At 40.5% G+C, this 26,823-nt stretch overlaps 1 protein-coding gene across 1 annotated transcript in view; it reads right to left on the reverse strand.

Annotated features, from left to right (window-relative positions):
• Positions 1-26,823, reverse strand: part of LOC122794919 (NACHT and WD repeat domain-containing protein 2-like) — a 1,236,179-nt gene that overhangs the window by 52,518 nt on the left and 1,156,838 nt on the right. The gene's annotated exons all lie outside the window — the stretch shown is intronic.

The raw sequence follows: 26,823 nt of genomic DNA on the forward strand, positions 1-26,823 counted from the left end.
TGTGTTGGCGTTAATCTTGGTGTTTTTGAAACTGCCCGCCCCTCTTGTAAGTTTGTATTTGGATACTCTTTCCGGGCCTATCTCATTTGCTCATTCAATTGAGTGCAGTGAGATCAAATTCTGATTTCAGGCACTCCTACTGTGTACAAAGAGAGCATTTGAGAAGGACAACCCCTGTAGCCTCTTAATCCTGCTGTGTTCCCTCCCTCAAAAAAAATAAAAAAAAAAAATATATATATATATATATATATATATATATATATATATATATTACTGTGGTGGTCGTGCTGCGGTAGCATTGTCGCCTCACAGTTAGATGTTGCCCGTTCGATTCTCAGTTAGAGCGTCTTCTGTGTGTCAACATGCGTGAATGGGCGTTCCTTCGTTTAAGGTTGTGCGTTAGGCCCGGCAAGCCAGTACGCAAAAATCAACTGCCAATCATTAGCGGACCGGAGTTCCGCTGTGGCGACCCCTAACTGGGAAAAGCCGAAAGAAAGATGTATATATATATATATATATATATATATATATATATATATATATATATATATATATATATATATATATATATATATATATATATATTCAGCTGCTCTTACTGTAACTGTCTTAGTTGCTGCTCTGCGTGCTGTTACTTACTCTGCACTTATTACTGCTTGTTAGTAATCTTCTAATTTAATGTCTTCTGCACTTGTTTTTTAGTCATTTGTTAATTTAACTGCATTTAATTAAACTGCATTTGCCGTAATATTGATACGCATGTGCTAGCCTGCACTGCATTTAAATTGTATTTACTGCCGTTTTAGCTGCTTTTCTGTAAAAAAAAAAAAATCCTAGCTTGTTTCCTGCCTTTCCTGCAACTTGTCTAGTCCAGATACAGACTTTCTGTATCCAGGACTGCTTGTATGCTTCTGAGCCCCCCCAAGCCTTTCTGTGTTGGAAGGAAGCCTTCTAGCTTATCAGTGGGAGTGGTAAGCACTAGGTAGCCTATCTACCACAGGAGGAGAGGTTTCTGGCCTAGAAATTATAGTTTATTGACCGTTTGGGAAGCTCTTCCATCTTTCAACCTTCTGATTCAAAAGCCTGTGTTTGTGCTTGGTTCCTGCCTTTCCTGTTACTAGTCTCGTCCAGGTACAGATTTGCGGTATCCATGACTCTTTGTAAGCTTCTGAGCCTCCCCAAGCCTTTCAGTGTTGAAGGGAAGCATTCTAGCTTATCAGTGGGAGTGGTAAACATCAGGTAGCCTATCTACCATGGGAAGAGTGGGTTTTGGTCCATAAATTGTAGTTTATTGGCCGTTTAGGCAGTTTTCCATCTCTTTTAACTTGCTGGTTTAAAAGCCTGCATTTGCACTTGTTCCCCACCTTTCCTGTAACTAGTCTACTCCAGGTACAGATTTGCTGTATCCAGGACTCTTTGTAAGTTTCTGAACCCCCCCAAGCCTTTCTGTGTTGGAGGGAAGCCTTCTAGCTTATCAGTGGGAGTGGTAAGCATTAGGTAGCCTATCTACCACAAGAGGAGTGGTTCTGGCCCAGAAATTGTAGTTTATTGGACGTTTGGGCAGTTTTTTCCATCTCTCTCCACTTACTGGTTTTAAAGCCTGTGTTTGCACTTGATCCCCACCTTTCCTGAAACTAGTCTAGTTCAGGTACAGATTTGCTATATCCAGGACTGTTTGTAAGCTTCTGAGCCCTCCAAGCCTTTGTGTTGGAGTACAGCCTTCTAGCTTATCAGTGGGAGTGGTAAGTACTAGGTAGCCTGTCTACCACAAGAGGAGTGGTTCTTGGCCCAGGAATTGTAGTTTATTGATCATTCGGGAAGTTGTCCATCTCTTTCAACTTTCTGGTTTAAAAGACCACATCTGCGCTTGTTTCCCATCTTTCCTGTAACTAACCTACTGGAAAGCACTAGAAAGCCTTAAACTGATACAAGCCTTCTAGCTTAAAAGAGAGACTTTGGATTGATTGAGTATCAGTTTTCTGTATTTTATTGCTGTACTTAACTGTTTTCTGCCTAAACTCTGATTTTTCCAGCACTTATTGTGATTTAAAAGCTTGTTCATAGGTAGGTACTAGGCTATCGGCCCTAGGGCCCATATAAGCCTAACAAAAAATGTACCCTGGCTTTCACCACCCAAGAAAATTATTTTCCTGTGCCCCTATCGAGCCCCTTTTTCACATATTGTACTTATTTGACTGCCTGCACTTTTAAAAAGTTTTTTGTTTAAATAAATTGTTTAACTGTTGTAGGCTGCACACTAAAGTGCGATAGCCTTTTCTGATCGCTTGTAGTCGTTTAAAGCTGTTTTAAGTGTACGTTTTACTGTTTTTGCCTTATCTTTTCAAAAAAAAAAAATTTTTGTTTCCTGCCTTTCTAAGCTAGCATAGTCCAGTTTTCAGGCTAGTGCTGAATTCAGGGCTGTGTTACAAGTTTCTGAGTTGCCCATACATTACTTGGATAGAGGGAAGTTTCTCTGTTCACCTGTGAGAGAGGGGAACTTTGAGCAGCCATCTGTCCCTGGAGGAGTGGTTCCAGCCCAGATGTTAGTAGTTTAAAAACCGCATTTGCATGGTTTTGTGCACCAGGCAGCACTGGCTAGCTAGGGTTAAATTATTCCCAGCTCCACTAAGTCTCCTCTTCAGTTTTTCACTTGAAACTAGTCTAACTCTCAACCTAAGCACTCAAAAAGCATCCTACAGTCCAGCACTTGCTCAGACCTAATAGCAAGCACTAACATACACTGACACTTGACTGCCCAGCAGGGCAAGGCTCTTTATCCACCCCTCACCAACCAAGTGACTAAGTAGCTCACTCTGCTATTCAAGCATGACCAAACGGCAACTTCAGGTGTACTCTCCAGTCCAGCTGGTGAATCTGGGTATCTTGAGGCAATGTAACAACTGCCTCATGTACACAGACAGCCCTCTCCTCCTACCACAAAACACTAACATATGCGAGAGATGCAATTATACAGCCAAACTGGAGGCTAAGGTCTCTCCACCCAAGACTGGAACAGACAATCATGAGGAGAAGGTTAACACTTGCACCACACCTCCAGCCTCACATAGACCTACTAAACCAGCACTGGCAAAAAATACACATAAATACACAAAATCATACTTGGAGGCTCTAAATAAAAACCTGCAAAAGCATCAGAGAGCTCCAAAGTAGACACCCACAAAACCTGCACCTCCTGTCACAAACCAGACAGCACATAAAACACAAAATCAATGTGCTGCACAATCACAGCCCTTAAGATTAAATAACATACCTAACACACTAGTAATAGGCGACTCAATAGTCAGGCACAATGACGCCCCACTCACTAGGCTGGACAAGGAGAAGGTTACTGTTAGCTGCCTATCGGGAGACAGAATCCGCCACATAACACAAGCACTCAGGTCACTCCAGAACAAGTACAAATATGACTCTGTCATTGTTCACGTTGGTGTGAATGACCTGAAATGTACCTCCCTGGACTACATGAAAAGAGACATGGAAGAGCTCTCTGATCATGTAGACCAGGCAGGTATGACCCTGACCCTGAGTAGCATCCTGCCCTCACCAAGAATGATACCTCAGTATAAAGAAAAAATGATCAATTTCAACAACTGGCTAAGCTTCTGGTGTCATTCAAATGGGATCCTGTGTCTGTCAGCCTGGGATGACATGCTCGACAAGCCACATTGCTTCACAAGAGACGGCTTGCATCTGTCACCCCTTGGCTTTCAAATACTGGCCAAGGCTCTTGCTGCCGAAATAGTGCCTTTTTTAGGCAAGGCTCAAAATTCAAACCCACCACCGTAAACAGCACAAGTAAAAAATGAGGGTTATGCTACTCAATGCCAGGAGTTTAAATCTCAAAATGCAAGCGCTCAAAGCACTCCTAAGTATGGAGAACGTTGACATCTGTGCAGTAACTGAAACCTGGTTCAAGGCTCCAGAGAGCACTCCAGCACTACTGGGCTACAACTCATGCCACACATTTCGGCCACAGAAAATGGACCGAAACACAAAAGGAGGGGGTGTATCCATATTCATCAAGGATACTCACACCTCCAGGTTAGAGGCACAGCATGATACCTCTGAGATCATCCATGTGCAACTAACATCGTGCAAATCTGCAATGCAAATTGTGGCCTGCTACAGATCACCCTCCATGACCCAGGACCACCACTCCGCCTTTCTGGAGACACTGGAAAACATGAAGGTACTAACGAACACCCTGATATTGGGTGATTTCAATTACCCTACCATTAACTGGGAAAACTACTTGAGTACAAACTCCCAGGCTCAGCACTTCCTGGAATTTATCAACTCAAATGCCCTGGATCAGCTGGTAAACTCCCCTACCAGAGACCACAACATAATGGAGCTGGTCATCACCAACATGGGCGACAGGTGTTCTGTACCGGAGGTCAACCCATCACTGGTTAGATCAGACCATAAACTAATCACCCTGGATGTCCACACCCCACCACCACCCCCAACCAAGGAAACCACAGTGAAAAACTTTTCTAAAGCAAACTTCACCTTACTTAAGGCAGAGGCAGTAAGTTTAACAGCCCCCACACTAAAGGATAACACTGCCCAAGATGCAGAATCCTTTACAATTGCACTCTGTGAGCACCTATAAGGATGCATTGATCGTACCATCCTTAGCAAGACCAAGACTCACTCCCCTAAGAGAAGGAAACCAGTCTGGTGGACCCCTGCCATAAATAGGTTATACAACTGAAGGAAGAAACTAGTTCAGAAAAAAAGCAAATCCCAAGAAGGAAAGACATCCCTGATCAGTATCAGTAAGAAACTAAGGTCAGTCATAAAATCATCCAAGGCTAACTTCGAAAGAAAAATAGCCAAGGATTTGAAAGATAACCACAAAGCCTTCTTTAGCTATGTCAAGAATCTAAGTGGCAACTCACAGATATGCTCTGAGCTAGTGCAAAATAGCACAAAATATACTGAACCTACTGATATTGCCAACATCCTGGCAGATAGATTCAGTGCAAACTTCACCTCCCTCTCACCTTCAAAAGGGCCCACAACAATACCGGAAAAGTGTAGTGTCCCAGAAATCACAGAAGCACAGGTGAAAACAGCCCTTTCAAAAGCCAAAAACAGCATCAATGGGGCCAGATGGTGTCCCAGGCTGCGTCTTTCACAAACCACAGAACGAACTAACCCCCCACCCAAACACGCTGTTCAACCTCAGCCTCTCCACAGGCTACGTGCCCATAGAATGGCGTACAGCAATGGTTATTCTGCTCCACAAAGGAGGGGCCGCAACTGACCCTGGTAACTATCGCGCCATAAGCTTCACTAGCCTGGTCTGCAAGGCTATGGAGCGCATCATCATGGAACTCATTAACAAAGACATTGGGAACCTCCAAACACTTGACCCGACACAGTTCAGCTTTGTTAAGGGCAGATCATGTCTACTAAACCTGGTTAACTTCTTCGAGACAGTCACCAAGGCCATAGACGAGGGAAAGGTGGTTCACATAGCCTACCTTGATCTCGCCAAGGCATTCGATACCATTCCTCATTCGGGTATTATAGAAAAACTCACCAGCCTGAACATAAACCCCTACGTCACAAGATGGGTTGCCAACTGGCTTACAGACAGAACTCACACGGTAAGAATAGCGAGCTCCAGGTCCGACTCTAAACCAGTCACAAGTGGTGTCCCACAAGGCTCAATTCTGGGACCCCTACTGTTTGGCATATATTTCTCAGATGTACAGGCAAACACAGGAGGACTATGGCTAACCAAGTTCGCCGATGACTGCAAACGGGGAGCCATAACTGACTCTCCGGCTGACATGGACATCTTTCAAAAAGGCCTTACTGAGACAGACACCCAGTGTCAACGTCATGGCCTCAAGCTAAATGCCAAAAAAATGCATAGTCATCCTGTTTGGGAAAAACAAAATACCCACGAATTACCACATAGATGGCAGCCCCCTTAATACAGAAGAGGTAATAAGAGATCTGGGGACCCAGGTAGATAGTAATCTCTCCTTTGACAATCATATTGCCAAAGTAGTTAGGAAATCCTTCTATGTGGCCCTTCTAATTATGAAGGGGTTCGCATCTAGAAATAAAGAGATTATAGTGCCCCTCTACTCAACACTCATCAGACCCATCATAGAGTACAATGCCCCATTTGGGATGTACCTCACAAGACACTTCCAACAGCTGGAAAGACCACAAAAGCACCTCACCAAGAGGATTATTGGCCTCAAACATATGTCCCACGCAGCCCGACTGAAAAAACTCCAGCTGTACTCAGTGGCATATTGCTTACTCAGAGGTGATCTCTGCCTGACTTACAAAGACATGTCCAACTCAGAATTGATGGACATGCTCCACCTAAAGAAATCTGAGTCACTGCGAGCCACGCGCTCTAGTGAGCTAAACCTAGCCACAACAATAAACAGAACATGCTGGAGGGATAGATTCCTGTCACAGAGACTCCCCATGCTTTGGAACAAAATTCCTAACTACATTAGGCAGAGTCCCTCACTAACACTCTTCAAGAGAAGTCTTGACGAGTGGATAGGTAACAGAAAATACACCCCTGGGATCACTTCATTGGCTCTGCTTGACAGAGGCTCAGTTAATTAATCAATGGGGCAGTGAAAGCCGACACACACTGGCTAGGCTTGCAGATAGCCTAGTACCTACCTATGAACCTATATATATATATATATATATATATATATATATATATATATATATATACATACACACACACACACACACATATATATATATATATATATATATATATATATATATATATATATATATATATATATATATATATATATATATATATATATATATTTTTTTTTATTTATTTTTTAACCTGGAAATTCCTCACAGGTAGTAGACTCTACTGATTCCCAAATTTTGGGTGTAAGAATTGAGAAGGAATGATTTGTAGAATGGGGGGACTTGAAGACTGGAGACTGAAGGGGTTTGTAATCTGAGGTTTCAAGAAATGTTTATTATGGTAAAACTGCCAAAAAATGGGAAGGAGTTTAAATTAAAGCGCTTGTGTACAAGGGATACAGTTAAGAGTGTTGATGTGTGATCTACTAGCAATCAGGTTGTCTGAAGGAGGGTGGAACAATAATGTTGTCTAAATTATAGGAGGGTAATAAATCTGCACATATTATTTGATGTAGTTTGAAATTAGCATAGGCTCTTCTTTGAAGCAGCTACTATAATTGAGAGACTGCATTCTAGCTATGGCACTAATATACCATTACTTATTGCTGTTCCAACTTCTGGGGAGAGGAAATGTGATATTGTTTAAACAGAAGAGTAGTTTATTTAATTTAGTTGTAGCAATTTGAAAGTGACAATGAAAGTGGAGAGTTCCATCTAGCCATATATCTAAATGTGTTGACGTTTGCAATGGTGATTTCACTAACCCATGTTTGGTACCAAAAAGCATGGGCATAGCTTTTATTTATTCATTTGTGATACGAATGTCATTGTGCCAAATTAAGTTAATGAGAAGTTGAAGATGCTTTTGTAAGGCAGTTTTAATTTATGTAAGGAAATTACTTGATCAGCAAATGAATAACCATGATGATTATGTCATTAACATACAAAATAATGGAAAGGTGAGGGAGGTCACATGATAGCTTGTTAATGAATAAAGATAATACAGGGTGATAGGACTAAACCATGTGGTATGACTGAGTAAATAACCTAAAGGGGATGAAGCAGAGCCCATTTGGACTTTGACGCATATGTGCTGTTAAGAAAGGATATGAACCATTCTAGTGCCATGGACTGACCCTTACTCTTAAAAGTGAAGCTAGCAGACAATTGCAATCTGCTAAATCAAATGTTTTTGTGAGGATGGTAAACAGTGAGCCTGAGACCATGCCTCTGTTCATGTTTTGATGTATGTCATCTGGAAGGATGTACAAAACTGTCATGGTGTACCTCTCTGATGAAAATTCATCTTGATGCTGAGATAGAATCTGGTAGGTCTGAATATATTCAGAGAGATTGACGTAACTAAGAATTTCTCTATTCTGGAAAGAGTTACTAACAGTGAGATTGATTAAGGTTTGGTGGTCTTGGACATGGATTTAACTATAACTATTTTCCATCATGAGGTCATGATTCCTTTATCAGGCAGAGGTTGTACATCTTTGAGGGGATGCAGTATGTGGTTTTGACAAAGAACAATAAAGCAAAGATGAAGGCAATCTACTTTGACTGGAGCATCTATTGGAAAATTATCAAGGAAAATAGCAATATCTTTAGTTTTAATAGTTTCAAAGTAGAAGGAGATTTTGTCAAAGCTGACATTTGTTGAAGTGTTTGTGTAGGCTTAGGTTTTAGGCTAGGTGCTTGGGAGACAGAAGAATTATGTAACAAAATCAAGTGGAGTTAATCAGCCTGAAGCAGAGAGGGTACAGTTTTATGTTGGTTTTTGGAGGAGAAGTGCCTTATTATTTGGTTGACTACATTCAAGAATTTTCTTTGGCTATTTATTATAGCATTCTAGTTTGGTTGGTAGGAACATTACTTACATAAAAACACCAGAAACTTGGCACACTTTATAGAAACAAACACACTAACCTCTGCTTCCAAAACCACTCTTGCCAAAACTTTCCTTCTACCCTCCTTGCTTTACGGTGCCCCAATACTTACCAATTTACAGATCTCCTAGAGAGCCAAAGTGGAACAGTGCTATAATGAAGTGGCCATGTTTGCTACCATCTCAAAAACTAGAACCCATCACTATATGTCACTAAAAAAACTAAACTGGCTAGAATTCCCCAACTACCTACTATACACCCAGCTTGTAACACTCCACAACATGGTTTACAGAACCCTATCCTGTCCAGCACTAAATAACATCATTACACCTTACAACCCAAGCAAAATACTTAGGTCTGCAGATAAGGAGCATCTCTCTATACACAAACCCTCTAAGACAGCTGGACAAAGTCTCTACTCCTACTATGTTGCAAAAGCGTGGAACTCTCTTCCACTTACTGTGAGAACTACTACTTACCTACCTGCATCACAACTGTACCTAAACAACACATGTTCAACTCTTGGCTGGGTCTTTGCTCTGATCCAGGCTAATCTCTTATCCAGATCAGACCTGACTGCAACTCTCTTTCACTCTCTCTCCTGTACTCCTTTCACTCTATATATCTTTTACTTCACATCTATATCAGTTTACATGAATATTTACCATCTGACTCATATCAATGTATTTGCTTAGCTGTAACTCAAGTAATTTATTCCTATCTGTAAAAAGTTTTATTCTTCACATCTCTGTATATACTTGCAAGTCTCACAATTTTTATGTTATCTGTTTAAAGATTGTACATGTCTGTATGTAACTGGAGCTTTTCTCTCCAGGCCTCTGTTGAAAATGGGTTCTTTATGACCCAGTCAGACCTTCCCGGTAAACAAATGTCAAATAAATAACTAAATAAATAAATATTGTATTCAGATATTGCAAGGTACATATCAATAATCTCTTACCGTGTATGCTGCTAGCAATGTTATATAGTAAAGAGTATGGGATTCTTTCCAGAATAGAGACACTAGAAAAAGAAGATGGCTGAAGGATGGGGAGAATGCCCTCTTGAAACAATTGCACCCTTGTAGTTGAAACCCCAGATAAGCTATTAATATGGTTGGAAGCCTGAAACCACCCTGTTCTTGAGAACTATAGTGAAAAGATAGAGCACTCCTAGGAGCATAAGGTGACCAAAGAAGTTTTAACATATGCTTATCCCATTTCTTAGTAGCTGATACCTGTAAATACAATGGGAGACCCTGAATAATATAAAACAGTTTATGATATAATATCATCTTAATTAATTGCAGTTTAATGTCATAGGAAACAGACCACTTGGTCCATTCACAGAAAACATTAATTATTGACTGGATCATTTGCAAATTTAAGTCCCATGTGGCCTAAGAGGAAAGAGCCAAAAAAAAAACCCAAATAAGTAAAGCAAGGGGGATTAACTGTAAATGTATAGTTATCTAATTACATTAGGGTTAATGCAGCATAAAATACATATAAAGGTGGATTTTGTAGGATTAACTTTATAAACTGAAGCGTGACTCCAACCCCTTAATATACGCCAAACTAATGGGAGAACCTTCTGTGGATTATTTAACAACAACAGCATGTCATCAACAAGTAATAGCACCCCACTATGCATATGTGGAGCAACAACTTAATTTTCAATGATCTGTATTCCTTTTCTGAGGTACATTCCTAAAGGTTCTATGGCTAATATGAAAGGAATAGGGCTAATGGACAACCCTTTCTCACTCTCCTAACTATCTGGTTAAAAAACGCAAAAGGAAAAATCTAGCAAAGCTGGACTTCTAACTGTGTGATACCTTAAACCTCTTGCATCAGAGGCCTCATTGGATATATGCAAATCACCCCATTAAGGATATCAGGTGTTTCAGCTAAATGGCAAATCTGAATGTCCATGACTTTTTCTTTTACTTTCATGTTTACGTCTATTTATGGACAATTTCAGGCCATTAAAGCCAAACCCCTCTAGCTGTGGACATGCATGTTTCTGCCTTCTTATGAAATCATCAGCACAGAAAATGGTCTGGATATATAGGGCTCCACTTTTGCAGCTGTCCAAGAACCTTCATAAGCAGTTCAAATTCAGTTCACAAAAGAAGAAGAGAATGAGAGAGACTTTAATATCTTAATTAGGTACTGCCAATTAACAGTGTCAAAAGCTTTTTCAGAGTCCAGCATGCGACAGCATCCCCAGTGGGGCATTTTGAATCTTCCATTGTTCCATCCATTGAGCAATTCTACCATGAAGACCTGCCTGTAATAAAGCCTACCTGGTCTGACTAGACTATATAGGGGAGAAACGGGACTACTTGTAAAGGCCACATTCCAATAAATATGTTACAGTCCATGTTTATAAAAGAGAGATTGGTTGATAGTTCTCCAGCTTGGATGGATGTTTGTCTGCCTTCAGTACAGGAAGTACCAATGAATAGTTCCATGATGGATTTGTGATCTGTCTGTTAATGCCACACATGCTTCCCACAGCTTTCCCTCTGGAAGGGGAGGCAAAGATTTATAAATCTCCACAGTATGGCCATCCAAATCCAGTGCTTTGTTTTTTTGAAATGCTTGATAGCCAACAGAATCTCTGATTTGGTCACCAATACTGAAAAGAATCACATTACACGTGTATTGAATGAAGAAGAGGGAAAGTGGGACAAAATTCCCTTTGTTCAGACGGAATTTCTCCAAAAATACTTTGGTAAAAGTTTTTGAAAACCTCCACTGTATCAGCTTGTGACAACCTTAGATCTGGGCCATGAGATCCTGAGAAAGAATGGGAAGAGACCTCCTAGTTCTAGTTTTACTTTTCTTGGCTTACCTTGGAGAGAGCTGGGGATGGTGGACCTCATAATATTGCAATCTGAGAATATCCAGGGCCATTCATTTCCTGTACTTTCTGTTTTATCTCCAATGAATGAGTTTATAATAGCTGCAACCTCTGCTTTGAATTTACACTATTTAATTCCCTATACTGTACCTGTGAAACAGCAAGCTCCTTGTTACGTCTTCCATAGACAATTAGCCCACACCCTTAGTATGGAATGCAAAAACTCTTGTATGGAGATAGTCTCCAGTCTCATGTACCTGGAAAAATTCCTGGGTAACTGCAGATTTGGAAAATCTGAGCACTTAGTGTAATGTGGGTATTGTCTCCAAACTTTATGAAGAGAAGGGAATAAATTAGATAATTGCACAATTATAGCATCATGATCTGAGTGTGGACACAGGGCTACTTCATACATTGGAAGCAAATCTATCAGATATTCATCTACATAAACCCTATCAATACGACTATATGTCTTATGTCTAGTAGAGTAGTAAGTGAAGTGTGGATGTGCCGGGTAGCTATAAAGCCCCAAATCCACTAACATCATATCAACTGCCTAAAATTTTAAAATTTCCCTAGGGAGGATATCTTGGGTGTCTTATATGATAATGCATTCCTTTCCCATGTAAGGCAATTGTAATTCCCCATTAAAACTAAATGCTCTTTTTTTATCCTGAATGCATGCTAAAATCTATCAAGCATCTGTTAGAGAAGAGTTTTTATGAGGTTAATGTCAAAATCACTAATAATAATAATAATAATAATACCCCACTTAGGTTTAGCATGATTTAAAGTGTCATTTTTGAGTGCAATACATTTTTATGGTTATATGGCAATATAGATAGGCTGCTTTAAGGGTGAAATGTTTATAGTTCTTGAGCAGGATATTAATGGTAAGCCAGTCTGGGTCATGGTAATTCACAGAGTTGTGTCAAATGGAGTACCTGTGTTGGATGTACATTTCTGATCGGCAGAGGCAGTCAGTAAATCACCACCTATATAAATCAAATTTGTGGGTCACATCTGGGTTGTATGGTTAGGCTTACAAGGGCCCTAGCAGTCATTAGCCTAGTATACTCCTATGATCCTGTAAGGCCAGTCTACAACCAGATGTGATAGGCTATTTTCAGCAAAAAAAGGGAAATGGGCTAGGCTTAAAATGGCCCACAAAGGCAACTAGCCTAGTACTTACCTATGAATCTATGAAGCCATGGATGCCATTTTCTACAGCGCACCAAAGGTTTAACAGCTTGCAAGCTGTTGTTAAAGGATCATGATCACAGTCACTTATTAGACAACTGGTAAACTATCTAATTGTCAAAATGATGTTAATATAAATGTAAGTTGTGTAAAACTGTCTCCAAAAATAACATACGTTTGACAGTTACAATCTAATATGCTACTGCAATCACAATTCCTTAGCTACAGCTTGTAATCTGTAAAATGTTTTTAAAGATTCATCTGGGGTGGGGGCACCAAATGGGGGTATTGCTCAAGATAGAAAATTCCCTTGCTATAGTTCTGCAAATATTACTATTGTCAGGGAGGACAGTCAGTAAAGTGCTAAAACTGACGGGGGGGGGGGGCAATTGATAAAGGCAGAATGATTGATTCTGCCACATAGGTTCATAGGTGTTTACTAGGCTAATGACCACAAGGGCTGTTTTAAGCCTAGCCATCCATCCCAAATCTCTGACAAGTTCTGATACGCTTGATAAGTGTAAGCATGGGCCTGGGAGATGAACCATTTACAGGTTACCTGTGTCCATTAGAGACATAGGTGCCAAACCAGGGATGAATTTCAGGTTTCCCATCCAATTGTCCAAGTTGCACTTGAATTGGGTTAGGGAGGAACTCTGCTTCACATGTATGGGGAGCCTGTCCATAGATGAGGTAGTCTCTGGGATATATACCTACCTCTCCAGCAAGTCCTATTTATATCACAGGCAAGGTTTAAGTCTTTAGAATGGGTGACTCTGGTGCTGTTTGTTTTGTGGATATGCAGGAGGTCCATCAAGGTGGGGTCTGACAATGCCATGTATGCCAGGCATAGATCTCCCCTCAAAAGCCTGTAGGAGATGGAATATAGGGATAGGGCCTTGAGGTGGTCTTCACAGAACATTTTACTTAGGCCCTGTATTATTTTAGTGAGGAACCTCTGCAGACGTTTCAATTGTTGGATATGCCTGGTTAGGTACATACCAAAGGGGGCATTCTACTCAATGATAGGTCTGATGATGCCAAATACAGTGGAACAATGACTTCCTTGGACTTAGATGCAATACCTTTTTTTATAAATTGTGCAACATAGAATGATTTCCTCACCACTGTAGACACGTGATGATCAGAGACTACATTACTATCTATGTGTGTCCCTAAGTCCCTGACTACTGGGTCAAGTCTAAGGGGTGTGTTGTCAATATGATAGTTGCCAGGGATGGATGACTTCCCAAAGGATACTATTATGCATTTCTTGGCATTTAGCTTTAGTCCATGGCTCTGACACCAGTTGTTTGTCTGTGTTTATCAGTGTGAGATTCAATGACAGCTCCTAATTTGCAATCATCTGCAAATTTAGTCAGACAGAGACCACTGACATTGGTCTTGATTTCTGAGAAGTAAATGCCAAAAGGGAGAGGTCCAAGGACTTATCCCTGAGGGACTCCACTTGTGACTGGCTTTTTGTAGAGGTGGTCTCCCCAATTCTAACTTCCTAGGTCCTGTCTGTGAGCCAGTTGGCTATCCACCGGGTGACATATGGGTTTGTAACTAACCTCTTGAGTTTTTCAACAATGCCCAAGTGGGGTATTGTGTCAAATGCTTTGGCCAGGTCAAGGTAGGCAGTGTGAATGATTTTTCCCTCATCCATTGCTTTGATGACCATCTCAAAGAAGTCCACATGGTTGAGCAGGCATGATCTGCCCTTGACAAAACCAAACTGGGTTGGGTCCAGTGTCTGGAGGTTTACTATATCTCTATTGATCATCTCCATGATAACTCTTTCCTTAGCTTTACATATAAGACTAGTGAGACTTATGGGTCTGTAGTTTTCAGGGTCTATAGATGGCCTACCTTTGTTAAGAGGAATGACTGTTGCCTTTTTCCATTCATGAGGCACAAAGCCTGTTTGGAGGTTACAGTTAAATAGTAATTCCAGAGGCCCTGATAGGTCATGTTTCATGCTGTTTAGAAGGCATCCTGGGATACTGTCTGGGCCCACTGATGCAGTGTACTTGGTCTTAGAGAGAGCATTAAGGACCTATTCCCTAGTGATAGTACGGGGAGTTAGACTTGATGATATTTCCTGAGGGAAGGTTGAGGGGGAGAGAGGGGTAAAGTTGGAGCTGAATTTATCAGCCTTTGAGGTTGCAGACATAGCTAAAGAATGCTTTGTGGTTGTCCTTGGCCTGGGAGGCCAAACTTACCTCAAATTTGGCTTTAGTAGACTTTATTTGTCATCTGAGGTCTTTATTTAGTTTAATGAAAGTGCTTTTATTCTGTTGGGTGTTGCAACTCCTAATTTTTGCCATCATTTTCTTCCTCCTTTTATACACCCTATTGATTTTGTGATTCCACCAGGTTTTTTGTTTGTTCTGTACTTCTTCTAGGTAGGTACAGCTGCCTCTATGCAACTATTAACATGCTTGTACAGGCTTTCTGTGAACAGTTCTGCATAGGCATCCGTGTTCTCAGGGTTTATGGGGGCTTGACATTTTGCCAGGTTCTCACTTAATAGCAGGAGGTTAGCCTTAGAGTAGTTCCTGAATGGCACATGTTTTGCAGAGATCCAGGCATAAGGTTGCCACTACTGCTTGTATTAAGTTTTGTTCTGGCTGAATTGATGACAGATAACAGAACAGTTTCAATACCTTAACTTGATCAAAATCCTGCTTGGATGAGGAATAGATAATTCTGGATGAGGAAAGGCATTAGTTGCTTATTAATGGTTTCTACGGGAATTTAGCAAAGGATAAAAGAATGACAACAGATCCAAAGTTGGACATAATGTTGGAAGGGTGCCCCTTGTGTAAAAGCAGAATTATAGCTTATTTCTTACAGCCTTTTCTAATACTGCAAATTAGTAGAGTAGCTATTGGTAGGACCTGTATGGTAAGGTCACCTAGGCATATAAGTAAAAAGTTTTAAAAGGGGAAGCCATTGTTTTAAAGAAACTGGGAGATCTCCACTAATAAAATACAGTTGTAACCTACTGTAAAAGGAAATTGCAGGGGCAAATGATAGATTATTTCCTTCATGGGGACCTTAGGTGATAATAGGCCCCTGTTTTAGTTAATTTTCATAGGATTCATAAGAACCATGGAAGTTACAAGTCTATTTTAATCTAATGACCATGTATGCCCTGCCATTACCCATCTTTTGGCTCTACCTCTTTTTTCAAGGATGGCGAGGTCTGTTAGTCCCAAGGTAAATGTAGGGGTACCCATCCAGTATTCCAGGACAAGCCTGAAGGAAGATATTGACTTTCCTTGTTTAACATGCAGAGGAAGTGTATTCCAGATAAGGAGAAGGTGCTGGGTGATAAATCTAACTCTCTGATATGCTCTGTTTATCTTTTTGTGGAGGTGCAGATATTTGTTTCTAGTTTTAGTTAAGGACTACCAGATCTCTTACAGCAAATTAAGCAAGGTACAGATCACTCCTCAGGAGTCTGTAGATCACAAATTACAGGGATAAACCTTCTAGCCTCTCCTGGTAACTTAAGTTCTTAAGATCAGAGATATTTGTAGTTTGGAACCTTAGACTTTTTGAGTTTGTTGATGTGTACAGTGAGATACATGCCGGTGAGGATGCTGTACTCTATAATGGGTCTATTCAGTACTGAACATTTCAATCTATATGAGATACCTTTGGCAATTAGTTGTACTAAACAGAAGGATATCCTGACTATAGCTGCCATATGATGGTCAAAGGAGAAGGAACAATAAACCCAGTGTAATATGTTACATTCCTGACTAGTAAGGGAGTGTTTACTATCCTGTATGTTATAGTAATTGTTGTTTTCTGAATGAAATAATATTACACATTTTCACATTTAATTGAAGCCCATTACCTATACTCCTGGTATTAACTAGGGTGAAGTATACAGATATCTGAGAGAGTCTTGACAATTGCACCCATTCTGCAGTCATTACCATTTTGTATGCAGTGGTCCTGATTATCAATTTTGAGATCAGAGAATAGATACTGAACAGGAGAAAACTCACCACAGAAATCTGGGATGTCCACTGGTTATCTTGGCCTTTTTGAAAAAGTACCTGCCAAATAAAGTATGTAAATTCTGTCTTTTAGCCAAATAACTATCACTCTTACCACATAAGGCTCTATGTTTAAGACTTACAGTTTGCTTACTATTGCAGCATGGGGTATGTTATTGAATGCTTTGGCCAAATTGAGATAAGCTGTATGAACAGCATGGTCACTGTTGACAACTTGTGTAACTCTCTCAAAGAAGTTAAGAAGATTAATAGGCATGATCTCCCTTTGATGAAGCCAAATTGCTTTTCATATCATAGTTGATGCACCCCATAGCACTACAGATCAGACTCATAAGGCTGCTTGATATATAATTTATCAGGATCTGAGTCAAACTTGCTTTGGCTTAAACTCTACTACCATATGGCAAACCACCATACATACCAATATCATCATACGTGAATCTGTAGTGAAAGACACTGATGCACCCCTCACCATGTAGTGCAAAGAGATGGTCATTGTCAGTTGCCAATCAGGCATCCAGATCCACCACATCATGAATGCACTCAAGTCCCACCATCAAAAGTATACATATGACACAGTCATTGCACATGTGCGTGTGTGTGAATGACTTAAGATGTACCTCCATAAACTATGTGAAGAAAGACGTGCTGGAGCTCTCAAAATATGTGTCTAGGCCAAGTATGAACCTAGGCTTGAGCAGTATTCTACCATCACCAAGAATGATGCCACAATATGATTAAAAGACAACTGACTTCAGCAAGTTGCTTGGATTCTGTTATTATTCTAAGGGGACACAAATATTAACTTGAGAAGAGATGGTAGACTGCTTTGCCAAGTATAGCCTGTACTCCCCAAGGCTTCTGTATATTAGCTAAAACTTTATCGACTACCTTTGTGCAACATAACTAAACATAATCAGGACAACATTAAGGTATTACTGCTCAAAATTAGGAACCTTAACAAAAAAATTCCACACCTTACAAACACTGCTTACTCTGGAAGACGGATATGTATGCATCATCATGGAGACATGCTTCAGGACAGTGAAAGCACTTCATCAGAGGAGGGCTGCAATGTTTATCACTCATACAGGCCCACTGCATTAGAAGTAGGCACTAAAGGAGGATATGCCTCTATATTTTTAAAAAAAACTCAGCTCCAGACTCGTTATAAGGAAATGACTTGGAACTCCTCTACATCCACTTTGCTATAAACAAAACCCTTTATGACATCACAGCTGACTATAAGACCCACCTATATGTCCCCCTTAGCCCATACTTATTACCTAACCAGTACAGAGTTCCTGTGTGTTACACTAAACACCGTTCTCCTATTCTCAAACATGTATGTCCAGAGATTTCTAGACTTCATAAATAGAAACTCCCTGAACAAATTAGTCCACACCTCAACCAGGGGCATAAAATCCTGCACTTGGTCCTTACCAGTATGGGGCAGTTCTGTTTCCATCATACTGTGACATTCTACCTGGTCAAATCAGATCACAAGTCAGTCACATTTACCTTAAAACTGAAGCCACAAGCTTCTTCCAATACTTAGTATTTACAGACTATGCAAAGATAATCCACTAAAACTGACTAAATTCAAAACTCATTTCCTCCTTGATGATCCCACAGCTTATACAAAATCCTATACTGCCAAGTTCTATACCCATGTAAATACCTGCACAGCTGCATCTGTCTCTGTCCAAAATAAACACAATATAACATTCAAAAATAAGCCCCTATAACATAAACAGGCTTTATAATAAATGAAAAATGAAAAACCTCATTACACACAAAAATAAATCTAAGTCTCAGGAAGTCAAAAACACGCTTGCTAAACTAAACAAGGAATGCTGTTTCCTGATCAAATCAAACCTGGATTATAAGGTAAAAACAGCCACCGAGGCAAAACATAATGACTGCCAATAATAACTGGCATGTATGTGTTAGAAATCTAAGAAACAACGGCCATCACTGCATAGCGCTAATAGCAAATAATATCACATACTCAGATTCAGAGGATATAGCCAATCTACTAGTAGATAAACTGAGCTCTAATTTAACCTGCTCTTCTCTCCAATATTCTCAGATTAAATATTCACATCTTCCCCTCTTCGAATGTCCCAAGAACAAGTTTTCAAGGCAATGTCAAAGGCCAAGAGCAGTCCACCTGTGAGGCAAGATAACATGCCAGGCTGCCTACTGGCTATCCTGAAACATGGATTGTCAAAACACCCTACTGAGGCTATTCAACAATAGCCTCAAACTGGCTTTGTGCTAGATGAATGGAGGAAAGCAGCAGTCATTCCATTGCACAAAGGTGAGGCAGACCCATAAGCCTGACTAGCCTCATCCGTCAGACTATAAAAAGGATCAATATGTAAGTAATAAATAGGGATATATGTCACCTACAGACTATTGACCCTACCAAGTCCTGTCTACTTAACCTACATTACTTCTTCAAAAAAGTCACTGAGCCAATGGATGAGGGCAAATAAGTGCACACTGCCTATATGAACCTTGCAAAGGCAATTTATACCATCCCATAGTCAGGCATAATAGATAAGCTCTACCAGCTAAATGTCAACCCCAATGTAACCCACTGCATAGCAAACTGACCCACAAACAGAACACAAGAAGTAAGGGTGGGTGGTTCTACCTCCTCTAAAAGGCCTATCACTAGCTGTGTGTCCCAGGGTTCAATCCTTGGGCCACTTCTCTTTAAGATTTTCTTCTCATAGACCAAAGATAATGTTAAGGGATAGTGGTTGAACAAGTTTGCAGATGAATGCAAAATTGGTGCCATTATAAACTCTCCGAGGATACCATGATCTTACAAGAGGGCTTGTCCCCCCAAAAAAATCTGGTATCAAAACCATGGACTGAAACTAAATGCCAAGAAATGTATAATCATATTCTTTGGCAAGCATGACTCCTTTTGTAATTGCCACATTGACCTCCCCCCAAAAAAAAAACTGATCCCATAATTAGAGATCTGGAAACTTACATTGACAATGAACTGTCCTTTCATAACCATGTATCCAATATTGTAAGGAAGTCCTTTTTCATCACTTATATCAAAGGATATGGCATCCATTTTCAGGAATGTAATTTTTCCTCTGAACTCAGCACTCATTAGGTTGATCTTTGAGTATAATTCCCCTTTTTGTATGTACATGTTCAAACACTTGTCACAGATGGAATGACCACAACACTTCCTCACAGAAAGAAAGTGCATGGAAGTCTACTAGGTTAAAGTTGAAAACATTCAACTTTGTAGTTTTATTTTTGCATTGACAGAATTTTGTGAGACACTCACATATGTACTTTTCCTTAAAGTAGCAGCAAACTGGTTTATGCTGCCCAACATGGTGTGATGTATAATGCCACTGGCATTGTGCTTTACTCCACTGACAGAATGCATAGTGATGTTTCCATTAATTTACTGTTGTAAGATGCTATACTAAACTGCTTATAACCCCCATCACCTAGGTAATATTAACCTCCTAATATACTCCTGGTACAATGAGAAGTACAGAACAATGGGAGTGTGAGTCATAGTTTTTTTAATAATGACTTCATAGCTTGGATGATATGAGGTACAAAATTAAAACACATAAACACAATACAGTAGCAAGGAGTTACCTTGTATATAAAGAAGATCACTTTTCACCTCATAGCACACAGAACCTACTATCTAATGTTTTATTTTTAAACAAGAAACATGTTTAATAAATTATCATGTATGACATACGCAATCTTACATTTCTATAAATGAAAAAAAAGAAACATACCAACATAATCTCAGTTGTAAACATTATACATTACAAACCATGCCCACACAACTGTAGCTGCAAACATTATACATCACTTACAATATATCCAGTCATTGTCAGCCAACCATTACATAGCTCATTCAATTCCTGCTTTCTTTTAAACCTCATTCCTCCTCTGCATGTATTGACCTCATACGTCCCATTTATTTCCTATATAATTTGCTCCTATCCTTTTCTAAAGATCCAAATTCCAGTTGCTTATTTCTATTACTATATTCGATACTTCTAGTAAAGTTGTCTTATAGTTTGATTTCCATTTTCTAATAATTGTTTTTTGGCGGCCATCATAATTAGACTCAGCAAGGCTTTACTATATCTAGGCAATTCTGATTCTGTATCATAGCTCAAAAAATTACTTCCTTAGTTAAACCAATTTGCTCACCAAGCATCTCCAACAGAGCAGATGGTAGGGAATCTTTAAAGTCTGCTGACTCATTACACACTCAGAAAATAGGTTCCTAGTTACCTCTTTCTTCCTCATCATATCTCCAAAATTTGCTGTCTACCTGAGGAAACATTCTTTAGAGTCTACTTGGGTATAACAATATCTATATAAACACTTCCAAGCAAAGATCCTAAATCTTCTAGACTTTGTTGCATATTTGGGAGACATACATATATCTCCCCATTGTTTCTTTGTGAATTGATTATCCAAGCTCTCTTCTCAATCCTTTCTAACTTTCACTGATTGATTCTTATAGTTATCATGCAATATTTTATATGCTCTACTAATTATTCCATTCTTAACGGCAACTTCTGTTCGAGAGTCTACTAAAAACTCTACTACTGCTGGTCTTTCATTTAAGACCCTCCTATTTCTTTCTCTTTGCCTAAACTCTCATATCAAGCCTTGATAGGGAAGTCAATCTCTAACCCGCAGTCAAACTAAGTTCTTGGCATCTTCCCATCATATCACCTTTACCTCTTTAGATATTTGCTCCAGATACCTTGGTTCCTTTTCCAGGTTTCTCCAATAAATTCCATCTCGATCTTGCCTAGTGTCTGTATCCCTAATTGCAGTCATCGCTATTGGTAGAATCTCCTTTCTCCATTCATGTGTTGGCTTAGTTCTTAGAATACTTTCTGCTAGTTTATGATTATAGTATTCTCTATGATGACTGTTATTCTCCTTAAAGGCCTGCATCCAACCTCCCAGTCTCTCCTTGTTTCTTGAGCTTCACCCATTCCATCATCATCTTTTCCCACTATGAATTATAGTTTTCTTCTTGTGCTATGTATAGGAGCCTTAACTGTGTTGCTCTGAAACCCCCCTTCAAATTGAGTAATCCCAACCCACCCTGTTCTACTGGAAGAATAATCTTATCCCACTTGACTCTTGCCATCTTCCCCTCCAGATAAAATCCTTTAGCTTTTTATTAATTGTTATCCACAACTTCTCCTCTGGCTGATAAAAATATGTCTGACCTGTGTATAAGACTAAAGGTACTAAAAACATTTGAATTGCTTGTGTCTTATTATCGATATCCATAGGTTCATAGGTTCATAGGTTCATAGGTTGGTACTAGGCTATCAGCCCTAGGGCCTGTACAAGCCTAGCCATAACAATTCCCTGGCTATTTCTTTCCACACTATTTACTTCCCTGGACCCCTGTCTAGCAGGGCAACTGACGTGATCCCTGGGGTGAATTTCCTTTCTCCCATCCAATCGCCAAGGTTCCTTTTAAAGAGGGCCAAAGAGGCACTTCTGCTTGACATGTATGGGCAATCTATTCTAGAGTCTGGGGAGTCTCTGGATCAGGAACCTATCCCTCCAGCATGTTTTGTTTATTGTGATGACAAGGTTTAGATCCCTGGAGCTTCTGGCTCTGAGGGATTGGGATTTCTTTAAGTGCAGCATGTCCAACAGCTCAGGGTTTGACATGGCCTTGTATGTTAAGCAGAGATCGCCTATGAGTAGACGATATGTGACAGAGTATAGGTGGAGTTTTTTAAGGTGGTCAGCGTAGGGCATCTGCTTTAGGCCTGTGATTCTTTTAGTAAGGTATTTCTGCGGCCTTTCCAGTTGTTGCAGATGTCTTGAGAGGTACATACCAAATGGGGCATTGTATTCTATAATGGGTCTAATGAGGGATGAGTACAGTGGGACAATGACCTCCTTTTTTCTGGATGAAAAGCCCTTACTGATGAGGTGTGCCACATAGAAGGATTTCCTGACTGTTGTGGCGATATGGTTATCGAAGGTGAGACCACTGTCCACCTGTGTCCCTAAGTCTCTTATCACACTTTCGGTGTTTAGTGTACTGCCACCTATATGGTAATTCATGGATACATGTATTTTCCCAAAGGGAATAACTATACATTTCTTGGCATTGAGCTTGAGCCCATGGCTCTGGCACCAGGCATCTGTTTCTGTAAGGCCCTTTTGTAGAGTATCCACATCATTTGGGGATTAAATAATGGCTCCCAGTTTGCAGTCATCTGCAAACTTTGTTAGCCATAATCCCTTAATGTCGGCCTGTACTTCAGAGAAGTAGATGCCAAACAAGAGCGGTCCCAGGACTGAACCCTGAGGCACTCCACTTGTCACTTGCCTGGAGCTGGATTTGGAGTCGGCTACTTTTACAGTGTGGGTTCTATCAGTAAGCCAGTTAGCAACCCACTGGGTGATGTAGGGATTAATGCCCAGCTTAGTAAGTTTATCTCTGATTCCAGAGTGGGGGATGGTGTCAAAGGCCATGGCAAGGTCTAGATAGGCTGTGTGGACCACCTTACCCTTGTCCATGGCTCTGGAGACTGATTCAAAGAAGTCAATCAGGTTCAGGAGATAAGATCGGCCCTTCACGAACCCAAACTGGGTGGGGTCCAGTGTTTGAAGGTTGCCAATGTCTTTGTTTATAAGTTCCATGATAATACGCTCCATGGCCTTGCAGATAAGGCTCGTCAGACTGATGGGATGGTAGTTTCCAGGATCCAAGGTGGATCCCCTCTTGTGGAGCGGGATAACTGTAGCTCTGCGCCACTCAGTGGGCATGAAACCTGAGGTGAGGCTATGATTAAACATGACACTTAGGTGAGGTGCCAGTTCATATTGTAGTTCATGTAGTACACAGCCCGGGATGTCATCTGGTCCCATGGATGCTGTATTCTTAGCTTTGGAGAGTGTGTTTTTTACCTGTGTGGCCGTTATTACTGGAATTTGGCAATCTTCCGGTATTGAGATGGGCCATTTAGAGGGTGAGAGGGGGGTGAAGTTGGCACTGAATCGATCTGCCAGGATATTGGCAATATCCTTCAGATCAGTATATTTAATGCCATTCTGTTTTAGCTCAGAGCAGATCTGAGCATTGCCATTTAGATTCTTGACATAGTTATAGAATGCCTTGTGGTTGTCTTTGGAATCTTTGGCAATTTTATTTTCATAACTAGCTTTGGAGGATTTTATGAGGGATCTCAGTTTCTTACTGAGGCTGGTAAGGAAGTTTTTTGCATCCTGGGATTTTCCTCTTTTCTGCAACAGTTTCTTCCTTTTGTTGTAAAGTTTGTTTAATGCAGGGGGACCACCAGACTGGCTTCCTTTTTTGGATGAGAGCATCTTGGCTCTATTTGGGATGACATGATTCATGCATGAGTGGATGTGCTCGTACAGTGCCTTAGTGTAGGATTCAGCAGTTGAACTTTCAGTTCCCGTCTGCATGGGTGTCATGAAGTTTGTCACTTCTGACTTGAGTAGCATGAAGTTGGCTTTGGAGAAGTTTTTTATGGAGGTTTCCTTACTGGGGGTGGGGGTGGGATGTGGATGTTAAGGGTGATTAGCTTATGGTCAGACCTGACTAACGAGGGGGTGACCATAGGTGTGGAGCATTGATTTCCCATGTTGGTAATAACCAGGTCTAGGATATTGGAGCCCCTGGTGGGACTATGGATTAGTTGATCCAGGGTGTTGGAATTTATGAATTCCAAGAACCATTGGGCAAAGGTGTTGGTACATGAGTAGTTTTCCCAGTTAATGGCAGGGTAGTTAAAATCACCCAGTATTAGGGTGTTTGGTTCTATCTTAATATTTTCCAGTATGTTTAGAAAGGTGTAGTGAGAATCTTGGGGTATGGTGGGGGATCTGTAGCAAGCTACAATTTGGATTGCAGTCTTACCTAGTGTTAGTTGCACCTGGAGAATTTCAGACACATTGTGTTGGCCAACTAGCCTGGTGGTGTGAATATCCTTGGTGAATATTGACACTCCTCCACCTTTAGTGTTTCGGTCCTGGTTTGGTGGCCAAAAAGTGTGGTAAGAGTTGTAGCCTGGTATTGCAGGGGTGCTCTCTGGAGCTTTGAACCAGGTCTCAGTTACTGCACAGATATCAATGTTCTCCATTTTTAGGAGTGCCTCGAGAGAGTGCATTTTGAGGTTTCGACTTCTAGCATTGAGAAGCATTACCTTCAGATTTTGCATGCTTGTACCTGTTACTGTGGTGGTTTTGTCCTTTGAACTTTGCCTAAAAAAGGCACTATAGGGGTAGCAACAGCCTTAGCCAGTAACCTGAATCCCAGGGGCGACAGGTGTAGACCATCTCTGGCAAAGCATCATGGTCTGTCAATCATGTCATCCCAGGCAGAAAGATACTGGATCCCCTTTGAATGACACCAGAAGCTTAACCAATTGTTGAAGTCAATCAATTTGTCCTTATATTGTGGTATCATTCTGGGCGAAGGCAGGATGCTGCTCAGGGCTAGGGTCATACCTGCCTGGGCCACATGATCCGAGAGCTCTTCCATGTCTCTTTTCATGTAGTCCAGGGAGGTACGTCTCAAGTCATTCATTCCAACATGGACAATGACAGAGTCATATTTGTACTTGTTGTGGAGTGATTGAGTGCATGCGTTATGTGGCGGATCCTGGCACCCAACAGGCAGCTGACTGTAATTTACTCCTTGTTCAATCTGGTTAGAGGGACATCAGTGTGCCGGACTATAGAGTCACCTATGACTAAAGTGTTAGGTACATTGTCTTACCTTAGGGGCTGTTGCTGGGTGGCACACTGGTGTTGTGAACTATGTGACACTTTGGTTGTGATTGGTGTTTGTTTGCATTTCAGCTTCATAGGTCCTTGTTGCTTTGGCAGGTTACAGTTAAGGGCCTCTGCATATGTGGATTTAGTGTTGCTATATGTGGGTGTTGGTGGTGTGGGTTTAGAAGGGCTATGTGTTGCTTGAGGTGTAGTGTGGGTGTTAACCTTCTCCTCTGGACTGTCTAGCACAATCTTGGGTGGAGAGAGCTTTGCTTCCATTTTGGCTATGTAAGTGCATCTCTCACAGGTTGTAGTGTTGGGTGGTAGGAGGAGAGGGTTGTCTGTGTACATGAGGAAATTGCTGCATTGCCCCAGTATGCCCAGATTCACCAGGTGGACAGGAGAAATCACCGGAAGCTTACCCTTGGACATGCCTGGTTTGGTGCTTTTTTTTTTTTTTTGTAAAGTACAGGAGCTGTTTTCCCTTACCTTAGCAAGGTACTTTGCAATTATAGGCTGTTTAGTGCCTATGATTAACTTCTCCTTATTAACAAGGAGAGTTGAGTGCTTGTATCAGTTTAAGGCTTCCTAGTGCTTTCCAGCAGGTATTAGATAAAGTGCTAGTCACAGGGATGCTTAAAGGTAAGATGAAAAAAAATGCACACTGGAGTGTGCACTAGAGAAGTTAGATGTGAAAGTAGGTAACTTAAGTTTTACCTGTTTAAAAAGTTACTGTTTAGTGGAGAGTTACTATTTTTAAAACATCAAGATGGATTGAAAGGGGTGCTCACTTTTGTATTCTGGTACTATGGAATACAGTAGAATGGCCAATAAATTTAAATAGTTGAAGGGGAGGGATTTCAAAAGTGATGATTTTGTGATTACTCACACAAGCTAGTGAAAGTAGAGAGGAAATGAGATATATGGTCAGATTAACATAAGAGGCAGGCAACTAGAAAGACAGTGGTATTTAACAAGACAACTGTAACTGGGTGAAAGGGCGGGAAAAAAATTCTGCAAAATTCTGCCTGACTCAAAAGAGAGAGAGCTGTGGTCTCTTTTGAAGTTTTAATATGCTGTTAAAGCAGAATGCAACTAAAACACTAGGTAAAGAAAACAAACCACATTATTCAAAATATAGAAAGGCAATAAAGTAATGCAAAATACAAAAAATAAAAGCAAACTAACCTTTCCTTCACAGCAAAGTGTAGCAGAGTCTGGATGAGCCTTTCTGGTAAAGCTCTGAAATGTTTTATTTTACCCCTTAAATAGAAGGTTTAGTTCCTAGCTCCACCCCTCAATTAACAAATGATTAACCTTAAGTGACCTCTTCTATCTTA

The sequence above is a fragment of the Protopterus annectens genome, chromosome 2.part1, assembly GCF_019279795.1.
Source record: "Protopterus annectens isolate FY-2018-M chromosome 2.part1, PAN1.0, whole genome shotgun sequence".
Classification (NCBI taxonomy): domain Eukaryota; kingdom Metazoa; phylum Chordata; order Ceratodontiformes; family Protopteridae; genus Protopterus; species Protopterus annectens.